The sequence below is a fragment of the Cherax quadricarinatus genome, chromosome 51, assembly GCF_038502225.1.
Source record: "Cherax quadricarinatus isolate ZL_2023a chromosome 51, ASM3850222v1, whole genome shotgun sequence".
NCBI classification, from domain to species: domain Eukaryota; kingdom Metazoa; phylum Arthropoda; class Malacostraca; order Decapoda; family Parastacidae; genus Cherax; species Cherax quadricarinatus.
This window is the reverse complement of record NC_091342.1, coordinates 15,228,643-15,251,061: the sequence shown is the minus strand read 5'-3', so window position 1 is coordinate 15,251,061 and position 22,419 is coordinate 15,228,643. Positions and strand designations below refer to the sequence as shown.

Genomic DNA, 22,419 nt, shown 5'->3' with positions numbered 1-22,419 from the left:
TGTACAGAGAACTTTCACGGCGCGCATAACGGAGATAAAACACCTCAATTATTGGGAGCGCTTGAGGTTCCTAAACCTGTATTCCCTGGAACGCAGGAGGGAGAGATACATGATTATATACACCTGGAAAATCCTAGAGGGACTAGTACCGAACTTGCACACGAAAATCACCAACTACGAAAGCAAAAGACTTGGCAGACGATGCACCATCCCCCCAATGAAAAGCAGGGGTGTCACTAGCACGTTAAGAGACCATACAATAAGTGTCAGGGGCCCGAGACTGTTCAACTGCCTCCCAGCACACATAAGGGGGATTACCAACAGACCCCTGGCAGTCTTCAAGCTGGCACTGGACAAGCACCTAAAGTCAGTTCCGGATCAGCCGGGCTGTGGCTCGTATGTTGGTTTGCGTGCAGCCAGCAGCAACAGCCTGGTTGATCAGGCTCTGATCCACCAGGAGGCCTGGTCTCAGACCGGGCCGCGGGGGCGTTGACCCCCGGAACTCTCTCCAGGTAAACTCCAGGTATACAGGAGAAGAGGTTACTAGCCCCTTGCTCCCGGCATTTTAGTCGCCTCTTACAACACGCATGGCTTACGGAGGAAGAATTCTGTTCCACTTCCCCATGGAGGTAAGAGGAAATAAACAAGAACAAGAACTAGTAAGAAAATAGAAGAAAACAAAGAGGGGTGTGTATATATATATGCTTGTACATGTATGTGTAGTGTGACCTAAGTGTAAGTAGAAGTAGCAAGACGCACCTGAAACCTTGCATGTTTATGAGACAGAAAAATGGACACCAGCAATCCTACCATCATGTAAAACAATTACAGGCTTTCATTTTACACTCACTTGGTAGGACGGTAGTACCTCCCTGGGTGGTTGCTGTCTACCAACCTACTACCTAAAATATATATATATATATATATATATATATATATATATATATATATATATATATATATATATATATATATAATGTCGGGTCGAATATGTAAAACTGGTCAATTAGCAAGAACTCATTTAAAGTAAAGTCCTTTCTAAAAATTTCCCTTGTAAGTTTAAAGATATATTTTTTCATTTACGTTAATGTAAAATTAATAATTTTGTATCAAAAGAACCTTAGAAAACTTACCTAACCTTATTATAACAAGCTCAATTTAATTTAGCATAATCCAACTAAATATGTTTTAGATAAGTTTACAATAATTTAATAATAAACAAACAATGAAATATATTTTTGTCGTTACCTGGAGGTTACCTGGAGGTTATTCCGGGGATCAACGCCCCCGCGGCCCGGTCCATGACCAGGCCTCCCGATGGATCAGGGCCTGATCAACTAGGCTGTTACTGCTGGCCGCACGCAGTCCGACGTACGAGCCACAGCCCGGCTGATCCGGCTCTGACTTTAGGTATCTGTCCAGCTCTCTCTTGAAGGCAGCCAGGGGTTTATTGGCAATTCCCCTAATGCTTGATGGGAGTTCAGAATGATTTTTGCGAAATTATTGTATACATAAAATTTCGCTTGTCTTATTCGGCAAGAAGAGTGTTGCTATTTAAGCCAAAATAGCAACTTTTACTTATTCGGCACGACATAATATATATATATATATATATATATATATATATATATATATATATATATATATATATATATATATATATATTATTAACACACAGGCCGATTCCCACCAAGGCAGGGTGGCCCGAAAAAGAAAAACTTTCACCATCATTCACTCCATCACTGTCTTGCCAGAAGGGTGCTTTACACTACAGTTTTTAAACTGCAACATTAACACCCCTCCTTCAGAGTGCAGGCACTGTACTTCCCATCTCCAGGACTCAAGTCCGGCCTGCCGGTTTCCCTGAATCCCTTCATAAATGTTACTTTGCTCACACTCCAACAGCACGTCAAGTATTAAAAACCATTTGTCTCCATTCACTCCTATCAAACGCGCTCACGCATGCCTGCTGGAAGTCCAAGCCCCTCGCACACAAAACCTCCTTTACCCCCTCCCTCCAACCTTTCCTAGGCCGACCCCTACCCCGCCTTCCTTCCACTACAGCCCTCTGGACAACAGTTTTGGTAATCTCGCACCTCCTCCTAACTTCCAAACTACGAATTCTCTGCATTATATTCACACCACACATTGCCCTCAGACATGACAACTCCACTGCCTCCAGCCTTCTCCTCGCTGCAACATTCACCACCCATGCTTCACACCCATATAAGAGCGTTGGTAAAACTATACTCTCATACATTCCCCTCTTTGCCTCCAAGGACAAAGTTCTTTGTCTCCGCAGACTCATAAGTGCACCGCTCACCCTTTTCCCCTCATCAATTCTATGATTCACCTCATCTTTCATAGACCCATCCGCTGACACGTCCACTCCCAAATATCTGAATACATTCACCCCCTCCATACTTTCTCCCTCCAATCTGATATCCAATCTTTCATCACCTAATCTTTTTGTTATCCTCATAACCTTACTCTTTCCTGTATTCACTTTTAATTTTCTTCTTTTGCATGCCCTACCAAATTCATCCACCAACCTCTGCAACTTCTCTTCAGAATCTCCCAAGAGTACAGTGTCATCAGCAAAGAGCAACTGTGACAATTCCCACTTTGTGTGATTCTTTATCTTTTAACTCCACGCCTCTTGCCAAGACCCTCGCATTTACTTCTCTTACAACCCCATCTATAAATATATTAAACAACCACGGTGACATCACACATCCTTGTCTAAGGCCTACTTTTACTGGGAAATAATCTCCCTCTTTCCTGCATACTCTAACTTGAGCCTCACTATCCTCGTAAAAACTCTTCACTGGTTTCAGTAACCTACCTCCTACACCATACACCTGCAACATCTGCCACATTGCCCCCCTATCCACCCTGTCATACGCCTTTTCCAAATCCATAAATGCCACAAAAACCTCTTTAGCCTTATCTAAATACTGTTCACTTATATGTTTCACTGTAAACACCTGGTCCACACACCCCCTACCTTTCCTAAAGCCTCCTTGTTCATCTGCTATCCTATTCTCCGTCTTACTCTTAATTCTTTCAATAATAACTCTACCATACACTTTACCAGGTATACTCAACAGACTTATCCCCCTATAATTTTTGCACTCTCTTTTGTCCCCTTTGCCTTTATGCAAAGGAACTATGCATGCTCTTTGCCAATCCCTAGGTACCTTACCCTCTTCCATACATTTATTAAATAATTGCACCAACCACTCCAAAACTATATCCCCACCTGCTTTTAACACACACACACACACACACACACACACACACACACACACACAGAGCCACAGAGTAGTCAGTAAGTGGAATAGTTTGGGAAGCGATGTAGTGGAGGCAGGATCCATACATAGCTTTAAGCAGAGGTACGATAAAGCTCACGGCTCAGGGAGAGTGACCTAGTAGCGATCAGTGAAGAGGCGGGGCCAGGAGCTCGGACTCGACCCCCGCAACCTCAACTAGGTGAGTACAACTAGGTGAGTACACACACACACACACACACACACACACACACATATATATATATATATATATATATATATATATATATATATATATATATATATATATATATATATATATATATATATATATATACACACATACATAATTTTGTCTTCCTCGTAACAGTGACTGACCTTTTGACCTAAAGACATCCGCTCTCTCACTCCCCTAGCAAAGCAGCTTCCTCTTTCCCTGCGGGTCATTAGACGATAGGCCGTAGGCCTCTCTAGACCTAGTTCACTCCGCAGTAGAATGTATGACACTTCGAGGCTCTTACTCGGCTGTTCACATTTCTCAGCTTTGTTTTTTTTCGGTACTCTTGTGAGGTACATTTACTAGTGTGGTACACTAACTGGCACACTTCATATGGTACACTTACATGTGGTACATTGACTGGCACACTTCATATGGTACACTTACATGTGGTACACTAACTGGCACACTTCATATGGTACACTTACATGTGGTACACTAACTGCCACACCTCATATGGTACACTTACATGTGGTACACTAACTGGCATACTTCATATGGTACACTTACATATGGTACACTAACAGCAAAAAAAAGAAGCAAGACGGACAGACTTCAATTTTTAATAGTGTCTTCGACAAAATGCTGAAGGCAGTTGATGTAACCTCAGTGAAGGATGAAGTCTGCTGCTCCTTGTTTATGTTATTACTCTTAGCAGTTTTTGGAAGTTATTTGGTACTAGAGTTGTTTGATGTCGCCAAACTATATCCAGAGATTAGTTCTTTGCTATTAATTACATTTTTGGAGAATTAAGTGTGGATGTAGAGAAACTGGTTCGGCAGTAGAGTTGTGGATGATTGGAACAAACTTCCAAGTAGCGTCATTGAAGCGACAACCTTGGGTAGCATTAAATATAGGTCGGACGGATACATGAGTGGGTGTGGGTGGGTGAGAGTTGGGCCTGCCTAGCATGAACCAGTAGCGACTCGAACCATACCAAGGGTGGTGATAGAACCCGCGACCAGTGTCATAAAACTCCAGACCGCCTGTAGGTCTGCTGCAGTGTTCGTTCTTGTGGTTCCTTGCTTGCTTCTTTTCAAGTTTGACTGATATTTTGTTATCCGTAAGTCTGACAGACAAGTTATTGCTCGGTCGTTACGGATTACTAATTGTGCAGTTGATATAGACGTGAAGAACGTCTGCAGAAAGAGCTTTTGTCGAGAGAATGTTAAGGTTGGTAAGACCATTATCAAATCATGCGGAGGATACAAATCGTATATATACTGGTAAGAAAGGAAGAGTTGAGGTGAGTGAAATGTTGGAGTGTGGCTTCAGAACAGTGCTAGTGGTGTGTATTATGGTTGCATTAATGTTGGTAGAATTACCGACATTGTTAGTTAAAAGGACACAAATGCAACTAATGTGGCATTTTATTGTGGCAACGTTTCGCTCTCCAGGTAACGGCTTGATAAAGCTCCTGGAGAGCGAAACGTTGCCACAATAAAATATTACATTAGTTGCACTTGCGTCCTTTTACATAACACGTATGATGGTGGTCATACTGAACAATGACGGCGGTGGCGGCGACGATGCCGTGGTTGACATCGTGAGACAAACTGCCTCGTTAGCCGCCAAAGGAAGTGTCCACATTTCTTCTTTTCTGCCCATTACTTTCTCCTCTCTCACCGTTCATTTCTGCTCATTCCTTTCTCCTCTCTCACCGTTCATTTCTGCCCATTACTTTCTCCTCTGCCACCGTTCATTTCTGCCCATTACTTTCTCCTCTGCACCCGTCCATTTCTTTCTCTCCCGTTATTCGTTCCTGCTCATTACGTTGTCTTTCTCGAGCACTGCTTCATTGTTCACTTATTGAGGAACATAAGTAGTATGATATGTGTTATGTCAAGATATCTTATTAATAAAAATAATAATCCAGACATATTAAGTAAATATCCTAAATTTGCTTACAAAAGATAAGATAGTCTGTAGATACCTCTGGATGTACTTATGTAAATCCTTTTAGGCCTAGTTTCTAGGCCAATTGTGTATCAATATGTTCTTTGGTTACCCTCCATAGGATGGATGTGGAATGAAAAACAAACTAGCTGCTCCGACGACACAGTCTAACCTTTCTCCTTGCCCATCGTTCATACCTTATCCTTACTTTCTCCTATTCCACCCTTCGTGCCTTCTCATTTTTCTCCCCTTCCCCTGTTCGTCTCCATCGATGACTTAACATTAATGGGTCGCGTATCAGATGAATGTATCACGGAGTTGCACGTTCCCTTCCACTATTGTTTCTTCCCTCCAGTCGGGAAAGGATGATGTCTTGATGCTGGCAGAGGTTTCGTGATCCAAAGACCCGGAGCTATTCTGCCCTTCCTCGGATCGTACCTGATTCTCATTTCTCCAGGTTCTGTGTTACCCTCACAGCTTCTCGATCATGAGCCTGTAGATCTTGGCACCAGTTAAATAACAAAAAAAAAATACACAATACCGTGACTGGAACAATACACAAATATTCCGCACATAAGAGAGAGGAGCTTACGATGACGTTTCGGTCCAACTTGAACCCTTTACAAATTCACACTAATTGTGTATTGGCAACAGTTAATGCATTCTTTTTCCCTTTTCTAAATTTCATCATACTCTCCCGTTTCTTCTCACTGCATATTTTTAAGCCTTTTTTTTTTTCCTCCGTAGTGTGTCCTCTCTCAGATGGAGGGGGAGAGCGAGAACGAACGAGCGAGCTCCCATCATCTACGTTCTCTCTTTCTCGCAAAGTAGCTCATTAGTGTTTACAAGAGGAAGTGAGATCCCTGGGTGCCTTGTGTCACCCTGAGTCCATCAGCGCTACAGTTCTGCCAAAATGCTAGTCGCATCAACATCTTGGTTAGTACGGTAAGTGTTAGTGTGTGTATAGACCTTTGATATACCTTTGATGGTTTTTGAGTTTTTTTCTACTCCTGCAGTCCGGTCCTGAATTAAGCTTGTCCGGTGCTTGCATGGTCAACCAGGCTGTTGCAGCTGGCGGCCCACTGGCTCACATATCCACAGTCTGGTTGATCCGGCATTTGTTACATTTTCTCTAGAACACTTTTACACTTGTTGTAACAGTGTTTCTGATATCTTTTATCTGGAACTACGTATGTTAATATAATGTTCTCTTATTGTGTCCACAGCACCCCCTGAGTTTCATTGGGTTTATTTTACACTTCAACGTGTCTCAATCTAATGTGTTTTGGCAGTGTTCAAAGTACTTTCCAGGTATATATTATCATGAATTTAAAGGGTTTATTGACTCTGGGCCATAAATGATCTCTATATCTGTTCTAACTCTGACATCTTTCCTGCCCTGGATCGATTCGAGAATACTGAACAGTACTCTGAGAGCACAAGCGATTTGAATAGTAACACCCATGGCACTGTTCCCCTTGTTTTGAATGTTCTCGTTATCCTCCCTATCATTTTCCTTGCTGTCTATATCGAGTGTTTAGTTCACAACTCTCCATTGCTTCTCATTAGATATACAGTAAACCCTCAATTAAGGGGCATCTGTGTAGTACTATTTTTGCAAATGTGATTGAAAAAGGGGATTCAGAATTGCATAGCGCATGAGGCCTCCATAGTAGGCGCTATTAAATTGTACATGCACTTTTTCAATCTGATTTATGTACAGAAAAAAATGCACTATAGAGGAACCTTGGGGTTTAATGTACTAAACTGCTGTAGTGACTTCTCACAATAAACCCACAAATTAGAAATAAAAAGTGAATGGTTTGGTTAGTCTTGGATCATAATTGGGTCATGTTTGACTTATTTGATAACCTGAGTGACTTAACAAGATTTTGCCATGATGTGATATTCAATTAAGCCTTTCTAAAACTGTGGCTGTGGGTTCCCTCCCAGGTACTCCCAACCACTGTTCGTCCCTTATCATGGCTTCAGCTTCTTCTGGTACTCAACGAGGATTTGCAAATCGTCCTCGGGATTCTCAGTACTCTCTGCTCTGTCGTTGCACCTCTAATTCATGCCCAGAGTTTTCTCGTCCTTCTCGCCGCAATCTCAAGCAGCTCCTCGATGGGTTCTGTTGCTTCTCCATGATATTTGCCCAATTACATGGACAAAGCTTTTTAACCTCCAGTCCAGTGAGCGTAGCTACTGACTCACTGGATGGCTTACTGAGTTACCCTTAGGTCGCTTTTTATGATGGTGTGAGTTATTCAGGTTATTTGTTTTAATAATGCTAATGTACAACATCTGTTTCGCCTTCAAATTAATTTGTCACACCAGTCACTGTTCTCACACGTGATTGTCTCAGTATAAGTGTTGTGGGACAGTCATCCTTCCTCACATGATTGTTTATTACCCTCTTCTTTGTCCTTTCAGTCATCTTATCCAGTCATTGGTAACCTTTTAACCGCTGACACCTGATCCCGAGTAAATTTGTTTTAGTTTACCATTAAACAAATGTATTGGGAACCTTATATGTATAATAGATTTTAGTTACTAGGAGTCTGCCTGGAGGGTATTCCGGGGATAAATGCCCCCGCGGCCTGGTACATGACTAGGCCTCCCGGTGGATCAGGGCCTGATCAACCAGGCTGTTACTGTTGGCCGCACGTAGTCCAACGTACGAACCACATCCCGGCTGATCCGGCACTGAATTCAGACAAGAGATGCCAAGCCAGTGATGATCCTTTTTAAATCACTTGTTCTCTCTAGGTTGGAATATTGCTGTACATTAATAGCTCCGTTCAAGGCAGGTGAAATTGCAGGTGTAGAGAATGTACAAAGAACCTTTACTGCACGTATAAGTTCCATCAAACACCTTAACTACGTCGAACTCTTGGAAGCACCTGACTTATACTCACTGGAGCGCAGGCGAGAGAGACATCATAATCTATATCTGGAAGATCCTGCAAGTGATGCAACATACCACCAGTGAAAAGTAGGGGCGCCATTAGTACACTGTGAGGAAACACAATAAGTTTCCGGGGCTCAAGACTGTTCAACAACCTCCCACCAGCCATAAGGGGAATTACCAATGAACCCCTGGTTGTCTTCAAGGGGGAGCTGGACAGATACCTAAAGTCAGTGCCGGACCAGCCGGGCTGTGGTCAGTACGTTGGATTACGTGCGGCCAGCAGTAACAGCCTCGTTGATCAAGCCCTGATCCACCAGGAGGCCTGGCATGGACCGGGCCCCGGGGGCGTTGATCCCCAGAATTCTCTCCAGGTAGGTATCTGTCCAGCTTCCTCTTGAAGGCAGCCAGGGATTTGTTGGTAATTCCCCTATGCCTGATGGGAGACTGTTGAACAGTCTTGGGCCCGGGACACTTATTGTATTTTCTCAGTGTACTAATAGCGCCCCGCGCTCCAGTGAGTATAAGTGCTTCCATGCGTTCATCTCTTGTTTTGAACGTTCTCGTTATTCATGCTATCATTTTCCTCTCAGATGTGATAGTGCCATTGTTGTGATCCTTGAAGGTGAGATCCTCAGACATTACACTCCCAGGTCCTTCACATTACTTTTCCGCTCTGTGGTATGATTAGAGTTTGTAGTATACTCAGTTCTAGATATTATTTCCTCCAGTTTTCCATAACGGAGTAGTTGGAATTTGTCTTCATTGAGCATCATATTGTTCTCTGTTGCCCATCGGAAAACTTGGTTTATATCTTCTTGGAGATTTACCGTGTCCTCAATAGATGACAGTCTCATGCAGATCCTGTATCGTCTGCAAAGGATGATACGGTGATATGGTTTACATATCTGTCTTATATGAGGAACATGATAAGGGCGAGTACTGTGCCTTGTGGAACAGAGCTCTTCACTATGGCGGCTTCCGATTTAACTCTATTTACCATTACTAATTGTGTTCGATTGGTTAGAAAGTTGAAGATTCATCTGGCCACTTTTCCAGTTATCAGTTTAGCACGCATTTTGTGCCCTATTACACCATGATCGCACTTATCAAAGGCTTTTGCAAAAATCTGTGTATACTACACCTGCATTCTGTTTGTCTTCCATATCATCCAAGACCATATCATAGTGATCCAGTAGTTATGAGCTGCAGGATTGACCTGCTCTGAATCCATGCTGCCCTGGATTGTGCAACTGTTAGGAATCCAAGTGGTTTTCAGCCATGCTTCTTAGAACTCTTTCGAAGATTTTTATGATGTGGGACGTTAGAGCTTTTGGTCTATAGTTCTTAGCTATTGCTTTGCTGCCACCTTTATGGAGTGGAGTAGCTATGGTAATATTAATATTCTCTATTGTGTTTCCTAAAAAAAATTATGCAAACACTCCCGTTTTGATTTACAGTACATCGTTTGTGTCAGTGGTTCTTAATTAGGAAAACTAGTACCCCCAAGGGGCATGGAGGAGGCTGCTGGTGCGGAAAAAGAACTGTCCGTCGTGAGTGAAGTGAAACATCAATTACAGGAGATGATGATGTCTTTCCAAAGTTACTGTCAGCAGGGAGAGAGGTTTATGTGGCTCAGAGATGAATACAAAGCGCATTTATTTTAATATATATTCTATGAATGATAGTAATATAATTGAAGATGATATGATTGTATTGAACTAAAAGTTAATTAAGGAATCCGAGAGGAATTTGAATCAATGAGGGCAGAAACTTGTGGTGTGCTCTACTTAACGTTCCCACTGTCAGCAGAAAAAGTTCCGGGCAGCTTTTACAGCACTAATGCACAAGAAAAACAAAGGCTAGAAACCGTTTCCAGGCAAATGTGCGTGTTCTTATTCCTGAAAAAACTTTTCAGCAGCATCGTTAATGAACACCAACCAGAGCCACTCAATAAGGCAGATCTATTTTTAACGTTTATATTTAAATGCACGTAAATTCTAATTCACAACTGTGTCGTTAATGTACTTCACCTTTATATTTGTGTTTGCTGTAAAATAAAGTTTTCCGAAGGAAATTAAAGTTTTAATTGATTTAGCGGGGGAGGGGTGGGTACGAAAATAAAATTAAGATAATTGAGGGTGAAGAAACACGAGTTTGTCAGTTTTATATTGGAATATTCGTGGTTACAAGAAAAATGAGGGAAAATTTCAGGCACAGGTCTTCCAGCTCAGACTTGTCTTTGTTGTTATTCAAGAATCTTAAGTTTGATATGTTGTTGTCCTTCCTCTGTCTGGCTATATTCTACTGCGAGATGTTAACTCTTACCTCGTGCCTCTTCAGTGACAGTGGTCTGCTGTGTGTACTAATGTGCTCTCTAACACCTGCCAAAACTCTGCTTCATAGTGCTGCCGCCAGTGCTTACCTGGAGGTTACCTGGAGGTTATTCCGGGGATCAACGCCCCCGCGGCCCGGTCCACGACCAGGCCTCCCGATGGATCAGGGCCTGATCAACTAGGCTGTTACTGCTGTTAGTGCTTAATGAGATAAATCATAAAATATTTGCTGCTTGTATGTTTCTCATCCTTTCTCTCTGCCGGTCCAGTTTTCGCCTTCCCGGATCCCCACTTGTTTCTAGGTGACTTAAATTACCCATTGTGACCAGCTGGTCTTATTTCTTACTCTTACATCTGTCCTGAATACTGGGGCTTCAACTCGTGTTATCCTTTGCACTCTTACTCCATGTTTCGACCTTTTGATTTGCTCGATATTTGTAGTGTTAAACTTTAAACTGAAGTTCCTGATCAACATGTTGACGACAATTACCTCACTGCTCTTACTTTCTTTTCATATGCCTAGAAATAAAATTAGATAAGCAAATAATAAATCTGTATATCATAGAAGAGACCTGAGTAGATCTACAACTTGCTATGAGAATGTGAAGGTAGATTAGCACATTTATGGAGCAATTTCCATTATAAACAGACTGAATGATATAGTAGCCAGGGTTAGGCTTGGTTACAAGTATTTCTGTCAGGTTAGTAGGCACAATGATCACTGTAATGAAGATCGATACCATGCCTAACCCTTCTAGGGTAGGGTAGGTGCCTGAGCCCGAGCCTTTAGCTCATAAGACTGTCATTCCCATTTGCCCCCTTGGGGCGGGGATGGCAGACCAGAGAGGCCTAGCTTGTGGCTAGGCCTGGGGACAGTTGGTCCCAAAGATGAGGAGGTACTTGTGCCTCCTCCCATGGGAGACTTAGGTCTCAGACACTCCCTAAAGAGGGAGCCAAGGCCGGGCCACCACTTGGAAAAGGCCCGGGCCGGGAGAATACCGGCTATAAAAAAAAAAAAATGTAACGAAAGGTGTGTGGTCAGCTTAATGGTCTCTCTTGAACAATGTGTGTTTGATTATTCACTTGAGTAATATCGTGATAGTATCGTAATTTGTGCGATGTGTCAAGGTTTTTTATTAATAAAAATAAGACACCCATTCTAATCCTCACCTTCGTTCCAATCCTCACCTTCGTTCCAATCCTCACCTTCGTTCCAATCCTCACCTTCGTTCCAATCCTCACCTTCGTTCCAATCCTCACTTTCGTCCACATCCTCACCTTCGTCTCCATCCTCACCTTCGTCTCCATCCTCACCTTCGTCTCCATCCTCACCTTCGTCTCCATCCTCACCTTCGTCTCCATCCTCACGTTCGTCTCCATCCTCACCCTCGTTCCAATCCTCACTTTCGTCCACATCCTCACCTTCGTCTCCATCCTCACATTCGATCCAATCATCACCTTAGACCCCATCCTCACCCTCATCCCCATCCTCACATTCGTCCCCATCCTCACCCTCATCCCCATCCTCACCTTCGTTTCCCTCCTCACCTTCGTCCCCATCCTCACCTTCGTCCCCATCCTCACCTTCGTCCCCATCCTCACCCTCGTCCCCATCCTCACCCTCGTCCCCATCCTCACCCTCATCCCCATCCTCACAATCTTCCCCATCCTCACCCTCGTCCCCATCCTCACCCTCGTCCCCATCCTCACCTTCGTCCCCATCCTCACCTTCGTCCCCATCCTCACCTTCGTCCCCATCCTCACCTTCGTCCCCATCCTCACCTTCGTTTCCCTCCTCACCTTCGTCCCCATCCTCACCTTCGTCCCCATCCTCACCTTCGTCCCCATCCTCACCCTCGTCCCCATCCTCACCCTCATCCCCATCCTCACAATCTTCCCCATCCTCACCCTCGTCCCCATCCTCACCCTCGTCCCCATCCTCACCCTCGTCCCCATCCTCACCTTCGTCCCATCCTCATCTTCGTCCCCATCCTCACCTTCGTCCCCATCCTCACCTTCGTCCCCATCCTCACCCTCGTCCCCATCCTCACCCTCGTCCCCATCCTCACCCTCATCCCCATCCTCACAATCTTCCCCATCCTCACCCTCGTCCCCATCCTCACCCTCGTCCCCATCCTCACCTTCGTCCCCATCCTCACCTTCGTCCCCATCCTCACCTTCGTTTCCCTCCTCACCTTCGTCCCCATCCTCACCTTCGTCCCCATCCTCACCTTCGTCCCCATCCTCACCCTCGTCCCCATCCTCACCCTCATCCCCATCCTCACAATCTTCCCCATCCTCACCCTCGTCCCCATCCTCACCCTCGTCCCCATCCTCACCCTCGTCCCCATCCTCACCTTCGTCCCCATCCTCATCTTCGTCCCCATCCTCACCTTCGTCCCCATCCTCACCTTCGTCCCCATCCTCACATTCGTCCCCATCCTCACCTTCGTCCCCATCCTCACCTTCGTCCCCATCCTCACCTTCGTCCCCATCCTCACCTTCGTCCCCATCCTCACCTTCGTCCCCATCCTCACCTTCGTCCCCATCCTCACCTTCGTCCCCATCCTCACCTTCGTCCCCATCCTCACCCTCATCCCCATCCTCACCTTCGTCCCCATCCTCACCTTCGTCCCCATCCTCACCTTCGTCCCCATCCTCACCTTCGTCCCCATCCTCACCTTCGTCCCCATCCTCACCCTCGTCCCCATCCTCACCCTCGTCTCCATCCTCACCTTCGTCCCCATCCTCACCCTCATCCCCATCCTCACCTTCGTCCCCATCCTCACCCTCGTCCCCATCCTCACCTTCGTCCCCATCCTCACCCTCATCCCCATCCTCACCTTCGTCCCCATCCTAACCTTCGTCCCCATCCTCACCCTCATCTCCATCCTCACCTTCGTCCCCATCCTCACCCTCGTCCCCATCCTCACCTTCGTCCCCATCCTCACCTTCATCCCCATCCTCACCTTCATCCCCATCCTCACCTTTGTCCCCTTCCTCACTCTCGTCCCCATCCTCACCTTCGTCTCCATCTTCACCTTCGTCCCCATCCTCACCTTCGTCCCCATCCTCACCCTCATCCCCATCCTCACCTTCGTCCCCATCCTCACCTTCGTCCCCATCCTCACCTTCGTCCCCATCCTCACCTTCGTCTCCATCCTCACCTTCGTCCCCATCCTCACCTTCGTCCCCATCCTCACCTTCGTCCCCATCCTCACCTTCGTCCACATCCTCACCTTCGTCCCCATCCTCACCCTCATCCCCATCCTCACCTTCGTCCCCATCCTCACCTTCGTCCCCATCCTCACCTTCGTCCCCATCCTCACCTTCCTCCCCATCCTCACCTTCGTCCCCATCCTCACCTTCGTCCCCATCCTCACCGTCCCCATCCTCACCTTCGCCCCTATCCTCACCTTCGTCCCCATCCTCACCTTCGTCCCCATCCTCACCTTCGTCCCCATCCTCACCTTCGTCCCCATCCTCACCTTCGTCCCCATCCTCACCTTCGTCCCCATCCTCACCTTCGTCCCCATCCTCACCCTCATCCCCATCCTCACCTTCGTCCCCCTCCTCACCTTCGTCCACATCCTCACCTTCGTCCCCATCCTCACCCTCATCCCCATCCTCACCTTCGTCCCCATCCTCACCTTCGTCCCCATCCTCACCTTCGTCCCCATCCTCACCCTCATCCCCATCCTCACCTTCGTCCCCATCCTCGCCTTCGTCCCCATCCTCACCTTCGCCCCTATCCTCACCTTCGTCCCCATCCTCACCTTCGTCCCCATCCTCACCTTCGTCCCCATCCTCACCCTCATCCCCATCCTCACCTTCGTCCCCATCCTCACCTTCGTCCCCATCCTCACCCTCATCCCCATCCTCACCTTCGTCCCCATCCTCACCTTCGTCCCCATCCTCACCTTCGTCCCCATCCTCACCCTCATCCCCATCCTCACCTTCGTCCCCATCCTCACCTTCGCCCCTATCCTCACCTTCGTCCCCATTCTCACCTTCGTCCCCATCCTCACCTTCGTCCCCATCCTCACCCTCATCCCCATCCTCACCTTCGTCCCCATCCTCACCTTCGTCCCCATCCTCACCCTCATCTCCATCCTCACCTTCGTCAACATCCTCACCTTCGTCCCCATCCTCACCTTCGTCCCCATCCTCACCTTCGTCCCCATCCTCACCTTCGTCCCCATCCTCACCTTCGTCCCCATCCTCACCTTCGTCCCCATCCTCACCTTCGTCCCCATCCTCACCCTCATCCCCATCCTCACCTTCGTCCCCATCCTCACCTTCGTCCCCATCCTCACCTTCGTCCCCATCCTCACCCTCATCTCCATCCTCACCTTCGTCCCCATCCTCACCTTCGTCCCCATCCTCACCTTCGTCCCCATCCTCACCTTCGTCCCCATCCTCACCTTCGTCCCCATCCTCACCTTCGTCCCCATCCTCACCTTCGTCCCCATCCTCACCTTCGTCCCCATCCTCACCCTCGTCCCCATCCTCACCCTCGTCCCCATCCTCACCCTCGTCCCCATCCTCACCTTCGTCCCCATCCTCACCTTCGTCCCCATCCTCACCTTCGTCCCCATCCTCACCTTCGTCCCCATCCTCACCTTCGTCCCCATCCTCACCTTCGTCCCCATCCTCACCTTCGTCCCCATCCTCACCCTCGTCCCCATCCTCACCCTCGTCCCCATCCTCACCTTTGTCCCCATCCTCACCTTCGTCCCCATCCTCACCCTCGTCCCCATCCTCACCCTCGTCCCCATCCTCACCCTCGTCCCCATCCTCACCTTCGTCCCCATCCTCACCTTCGTCCCCATCCTCACCTTCGTCCCCATCCTCACCTTTGTCCCCATCCTCACCTTCGTCCCCATCCTCACCCTCGTCCCCATCCTCACCCTCGTCCCCATCCTCACCCTCGTCCCAATCCTCACCTTCGTCCCCATCCTCACCTTCGTCCCCATCCTCACCTTCGTCCCCATCCTCACCTTCGTCCCCATCCTCACCTTCGTCCCCATCCTCACCTTCGTCCCCATCCTCACCTTCGTCCCCATCCTCACCTTCGTCCCCATCCTCACCTTCGTCCCCATCCCCATCCTCACCCTCATCCCCATTCTCACCTTCGTCCCCATCCTCACCTTCGTGCCCATCCTCACCTTCGTCCCCATCCTCACCCTCACCTTCGTCCCCATACTCACCTTCGTCCCCATCCTCACCTTCGTCCCCATCCTCACCTTCGTCCCCATCCTCACCCTCGTCCCCATCCTCACCTTCGTCCCCATCCTCACCTTCTTCCCCATCCTCACCTTCGTCCCCATCCTCACTTTCGTCCCCATCCTCACCTTCGTCCCCATCCTCACCTTCGTCCCCATCCTCACCTTCGTCCCCATCCTCACCTTCGTCCCCACCCTCACCTTCGTCCCCATCCTCACCTTCGTCCCCATCCTCACCTTCGTCCCCATCCTCACCTTCGTCCCCATCCTCACCTTCGTCCCCATCCTCACCTTCGTCCCCATCCTCACCTTCGTCCCCATCCCCATCCTCACCCTCATCCCCATTCTCACCTTCGTCCCCATCCTCACCTTCGTGCCCATCCTCACCTTCGTCCCCATCCTCACCCTCATCCCCATCCTCACCTTCGTCCCCATCCTCACCTTCGTCCCCATCCTCACCTTCGTCCCCATCCTCACCCTCATCCCCATCCTCACCTTCGTCCCCATCCTCACCTTCGTCCCCATCCTCGCTTTCGTCCCTATCCTCGCCTTCGTCCCCATCCTCACCTTCGTCCCCATCCTCACCTTCGTCCCCATCCTCACCTTCGTCCCCATCCTCACCTTCGTCCCCATCCTCACCTTCGTCCCCATCCTCACCTTCGTCCCCATCCTCACCTTCGTCCCCATCCTCACCTTCGTCCCCATCCTCACCTTCGTCCCCATCCTCACCTTCGTCCCCATCCTCACCCTCGTCCCCATCCTCACCTTTGTCCCCATCCTCACCTTCGTCCCCATCCTCACCTTCGTCCCCATCCTCACCTTCGTCCCCATCCTCACCCTCGTCCCCATCCTCACCCTCGTCCCCATCCTCACCCTCGTCCCCATCCTCACCCTCGTCCCCATCCTCACCTTCGTCCCCATCCTCACCTTCGTCCCCATCCTCACCTTCGTCCCCATCCTCACCTTCGTCCCCATCCTCACCCTCATCCCCATCCTCACCTTCGTCCCCATCCTCACCTTCGTCCCCATCCTCGCTTTCGTCCCCATCCTCGCCTTCGTCCCCATCCTCACCTTCGTCCCCATCCTCACCTTCGTCCCCATCCTCACCTTCGTCCCCATCCTCACCCTCGTCCCCATCCTCACCTTCGTCCCCATTCTCACCTTCGTCCCCATCCTCACCTTCGTCCCCATCCTCACATTCGTCCCCATCCTCACCTTCGTCCCCATCCTCACCTTCGTCCCCATCCTCACCTTCGTCCCCATCCTCACCTTCGTCCCCATCCTCACCTTCGTCCCCATCCTCACCTTCGTCCCCATCCTCACCTTCGTCCCCATCCTCACCTTCGTCCCCATCCTCACATTCGTCCCCATCCTCACCTTCGTCCCCATCCCCATCCTCACCCTCATCCCCATTCTCACCTTCTTCCCCATCCTCACCTTCGTCCCCATCCTCACCCTCATCCCCATCCTCACCTTCGTCCCCATCCTCACCTTCGTCCCCATCCTCACCTTCGTCCCCATCCTCACCTTCGTCCCCATCCTCACCTTCGTCCCCATCCTCACCTTCGTCCCCATCCTCGCCTTCGTCCCCATCCTCGCTTTCGTCCCCATCCTCGCCTTCGTCCCCATCCTCGCTTTCGTCCCCATCCTCGCCTTCGTCCCCATCCTCGCCTTCGTCCCCATCCTCACCTTCGTCCCCATCCTCACCTTCGTCCCCATCCTCACCTTCGTCCCCATCCTCACCTTCGTCCCCATCCTCACCTTCGTCCCCATCCTCACCTTCGTCCCCATCCTCACCTTCGTCCCCATCCTCACCTTCCTCCCCATCCTCACCTTCGTCCCCATCCTCACCTTCCTCCCCATCCTCACCGTCCTAAGTCCCAGTAACCCCTCCACTCTCCCCCCCCCCCCCCCACATACCTTACACCTTGTGGTCCTGAGTGATGTTCATGTGTTATAAGCAAGTGACACTGAGTATAAACAGAAACCAACACCACTACACACTTCTCCACTTACTCTCTTTCTCACTCATTCTCCTTTCTGTTGTTCCGGTTTACTCGCAGATGATTTAACTTTAATTCCTTAAATATATTCTCTCACACTCACCAGTCGCATTGAGTGTTTTAATTACACTTCCCAGATGCTACATAAGTGTCGTTAAGTGTTTTTCTTGGCTATGATCCAGCCTATCCGTATTTCAAGCAGCGAGCGATAACTTATGGCGTTTGAACGATGCAATGTGGGATAAAATCCGGCTGTAGTGTCGTGTTGAGCCTGACGCTCCAGAAAAACAAAGCCGCGATGAACTATGTGTGACGTGTGTCGTGGGCAGCACGGGGGCGCAACCCACCACCACCGTCCATGTACAACTAACTTCCTTATACCGCCTGTGAATAAGGACTCGTTGGGGTACACAGCAAGTGGGGAGTCATGAGTCTTGGTAACTGGCAGGAGTGTGTTAAACTGTTACAGGGCCACTGAGTGAGCATGACAGGAAGCACACACTTGATTTACGCCCATCTAATATTCTTCACCGCCTTTTTTTTTTAAAAAAAAGTAGCTAATGTTAGAGTACTTTATCTTCACGAATCATGTGATGTATGAATGATTGATCAACTACGTATGAATGATCGATTATGTGACGTATGAATGATCGATCATGTGACGGTGTACCGAGGGTATGTATGTGCAGTAATATTTACTTTTAATAGGTAATGGGGTTTAAAGTCTATCGACTACGCTGTGATCAGTAAGGTTTCACGTAACCTTGTCACCACCGGACAAGAATATTCCCTAAAACACAAGATAAAAGACAAATATATATATATATATAGATATATATATATATATATATATATATATATATATATATATATATATATATATATATATATATATATATATTATATATTTGAGTTTTGTTTTTGACTTATTTTTAAGCCCTCCTCCCCCTCCCCCCTGACTGAAATACTGACTGCATCACTGGTTCGTAATGGTCCACTAAGGCAAGGCAGGTGCGCGTTCATAGTGGTCCACTAATGCAGGCATAGTCCTAATGGTTCATTAAGACAGGTGTGGCCTCAGTGACTCAGTAATGTAGGTGTGCCCTCCCCCGGTCCAAAAATGCAGGTGTGGCTCCAATGGTCTAGTAAGAGAGCTGCGGCTCCATTAAGGCAGATGTGGCCCCCAACAGTCTAATGAGAGAGTTGTGGACCTCAGTGATCCAGTAACACAGTTGTGGACCACAGTGATCCAGTAATACAGTTGTGGACCACAGTGATCCAGTAACACAGTTGTGGACCACAGTGATCCAGTAACACAGTTGTGGACCACAGTGATCCAGTAATACAGTTGTGGACCTCAGTGATCCAGTAATACAGTTGTGGACCTCAGTGATCCAGTAATACAGTTGTGGACCTCAGTGATCCAGTAATACAGTTGTGGACCTCAGTGATCCAGTAACACAGTTGTGGACCACAGTGATCCAGTAACACAGTTGTGGACCTCAATGATCCAGTAACACAATTGTGGACCTCAGTGATCCAGTAATACAGTTGTGGACCACAGTGATCCAGTAACACAGTTGTGGACCTCAGTGATCCAGTAATACAGTTGTGGACCTCAGTAACATAATTATGGATCGCAGTGATCCAGTAACACAGGTGTGGGCCCCAGTAGCAGTTATGGACCGCATTGATCCAGTAACACAGGTGTGGACCCCAGTAACAGTTATGGACCGCAGTGATCCAGTAACACAGGTGTGGGCCCCAGTAACAGTTATAGGCCGCAGTGATCCAGTAACACAGGTGTGGGCCCCAGTAACAGTTATGGACCGCAGTGATCCAGTAACACAGGTGTGGGCCCCAGTAACAGTTATAGGCCGCAGTGATCCAGTAACACAGGTGTGGGCCCCAGTAACAGTTATGGACCGCAGTGATCCAGTAACACAGGTGTGGGCCCCAGTAACAGTTATAGGCCGCAGTGATCCAGTAACACAGGTGTGGGCCCCAGTAACAGTTATAGGCCGCAGTGATCCAGTAACACAGGTGTGGGCCCCAGTAACAGTTATAGGCCGCAGTGATCCAGTAACACAGGTGTGGGCCCCAGTAACAGTTATAGGCCGCAGTGATCCAGTAACACAGGTGTGGGCCCCAGTAACAGTTATAGGCCGCAGTGATCCAGTAACACAGGTGTGGGCCCCAGTAACAGTTATAGGCCGCAGTGATCCAGTAACACAGGTGTGGGCCCCAGTAACAGTTATAGGCCGCAGTGATCCAGTAACACAGGTGTGGGCCCCAGTAACAGTTATAGGCCGCAGTGATCCAGTAACACAGGTGTGGGCCCCAGTGAGACAAATGTATCCACTTAATCGTTGTCTTCAGTGATGAACTAACCACTGGTACATGCTTTGTCATAGAGGACCGTATACTAAATGATCAATCTAAGTGCTGCTATTACACACAAGAAACTGTCATATGCGGGCACCAACAGCCTGATTGATCAGCAGCCAGGAGGCCTGGTCTGGGACCGGGCAGCGAGCGCGGTGACTTCCGGAACCGCCTACAAGTAGCCAGATGCATTATTTTAATTTTGCCTCTGAAGTGGCTTCATTGTGCACTCTATCCATCCTGTGGACGGTAGTGACAAGCACTACCGTCTAACAACTAGGTCCGAATCGGTTTACAATACATTTGCGTATATATTAGTTACAAATTAATATTTTGCTGCAAGTGGCCTGGTGGCTAAAGCTCCCGCTTCACACACGGAGGGCCCGGGTTCGATTCCCGGCGGGTGGAAACATTTCGACACGTTTCCTTACACCTGTTGTCCTGTTCACCTGGTGTGGGTCGCATCCTGGGGGACAAGATTAAGGACCCCAATAGAAATAAGTTACAGTCCTCGATGACGCACTGACTTTCTTGGGTTATCCTGGGTGGCTAACCCTCCGGGGTTAAAAATCCGAACGAAATCTTATATAATTCTCTCTCTCTCTCTCTCTCTCTCTCTCTCTCTCTCTCTCTCTCTCTCTCCCATTCAACAGGGCACAAGAAAGTACCATTCTTAATGAAGTTCAAACAATATGTAATCGACTAGGTCTCGTATCTTACTCTAAAACTAAGATATTTACAAGCGAATAGGATACCCCACCATTTTTTTCCCAGGAGTATATTCATAAGCTATGTTAAATATTACAGATATCTTGCAGACGTAGCCTGCAGTAAAACTACCGTACCCCGAACTCAATGAGAAATGCTAAGCTGATGCTGGATACAACTCCAACTATGTTGCTATTGTAAAAATAGTGAGAATGATGTACATAACCTATATTAGATCCCTTAATTGATTACGCTGCTCCTGTGTTAATATTAGGTAAAAACAGTAAACTCCAGCCTCTGGAGCTGATGCAAAACAAATGCCCTCAGAATTATTCTAGCCATCCAAAACCTGCCAAGGTTTTTAATACGAGGAAGGAACTTTGTGTTCCTAGTATCAGTGATAGGGTAATTGAGCTTAATATTGTACTTGGTTTATAAATGTTGAGAAATGAAGCAGTCACCATAAATCTTGTTAAATGTCTAGAAATAAATATAGCATGAATCCTAATGTATTGCGAAAATGTACATTTATTTGAAGTTTTATAACCAGCATGAACTGTATCGATATAGACAAAAGTACTGAACCCCTCCAAGGAGGTTGTATATATTTAACATTATTTATCTTAAAGCCCAGCCTAAGAAACTCATCCCTAGTAATCTCTTCATTAAATCACTTGCAGAGGCAACTGCTCGAGATGAAATTTCTCCTTTAACTGTTACAAATAATACTGCATATCGCAAATTATATACAGTGATGGATCTAAGGAGAAGTCCATTGGCAGAGTCGCATCTGCTCTTATTGCCACCCACCTACATAACACCTGTAGCATCTACGTTGAGTTGGTGTAAGCATTAACAACTGAGGCTCTACACCATCAAGCAAATTCTTTCTATCCTAGTGGCATTAAGGTTAACGTATGGCACTGATCTTTCTTATCACATAAAAAAACGGAGAGCATGTATTGTCCCTTTATATAAAGGGAAAGGGGACAAAAGAGATTGTAAAAATTATAGAGGAATAAGTTTATTGAGTATACCAGGAAAAGTGTACGGTAGGGTTATAATTGAAAGAATTAGAGTAAGACGGAATGTAGGATTGCGGATGAGCAAGGAGGTTTCAGAGTGGGTAGGGGATGTGTAGATCAAGTGTTTACATTGAAGCATATATGTGAACAGTATTTAGATAAAGGTAGAGAAGTTTTTATTGCATTTATGGATTTAGAAAAGGCATATGATAGAGTGGATAGAGGAGCAATGTGGCAGATGTTGCAAGTATATGGAATAGGTGGTAAGTTACTAAATGCTGTAAAGAGCTTTTATGAGGATAGTGAGGCTCAGGTTAGGGTGTGTAGAAGAGAGGGAGAATACTTCCCGGTAAAAGTAGGTCTTAG

General features: G+C 47.4%; 1 protein-coding gene across 3 annotated transcripts in view; it reads left to right on the top strand.

The window, feature by feature from the left end:
- Positions 1–22,419, top strand: part of LOC128694545 (MAM and LDL-receptor class A domain-containing protein 1) — a 235,534-nt gene that overhangs the window by 94,766 nt on the left and 118,349 nt on the right. For all 3 annotated transcript variants that reach the window (XM_070095885.1, XM_070095886.1, XM_070095887.1), the window contains one exon: positions 6,211–6,408. The gene's annotated coding sequence lies outside the window, so the exon portion shown is untranslated. The remainder of the gene's footprint in view (positions 1–6,210; positions 6,409–22,419) is intronic.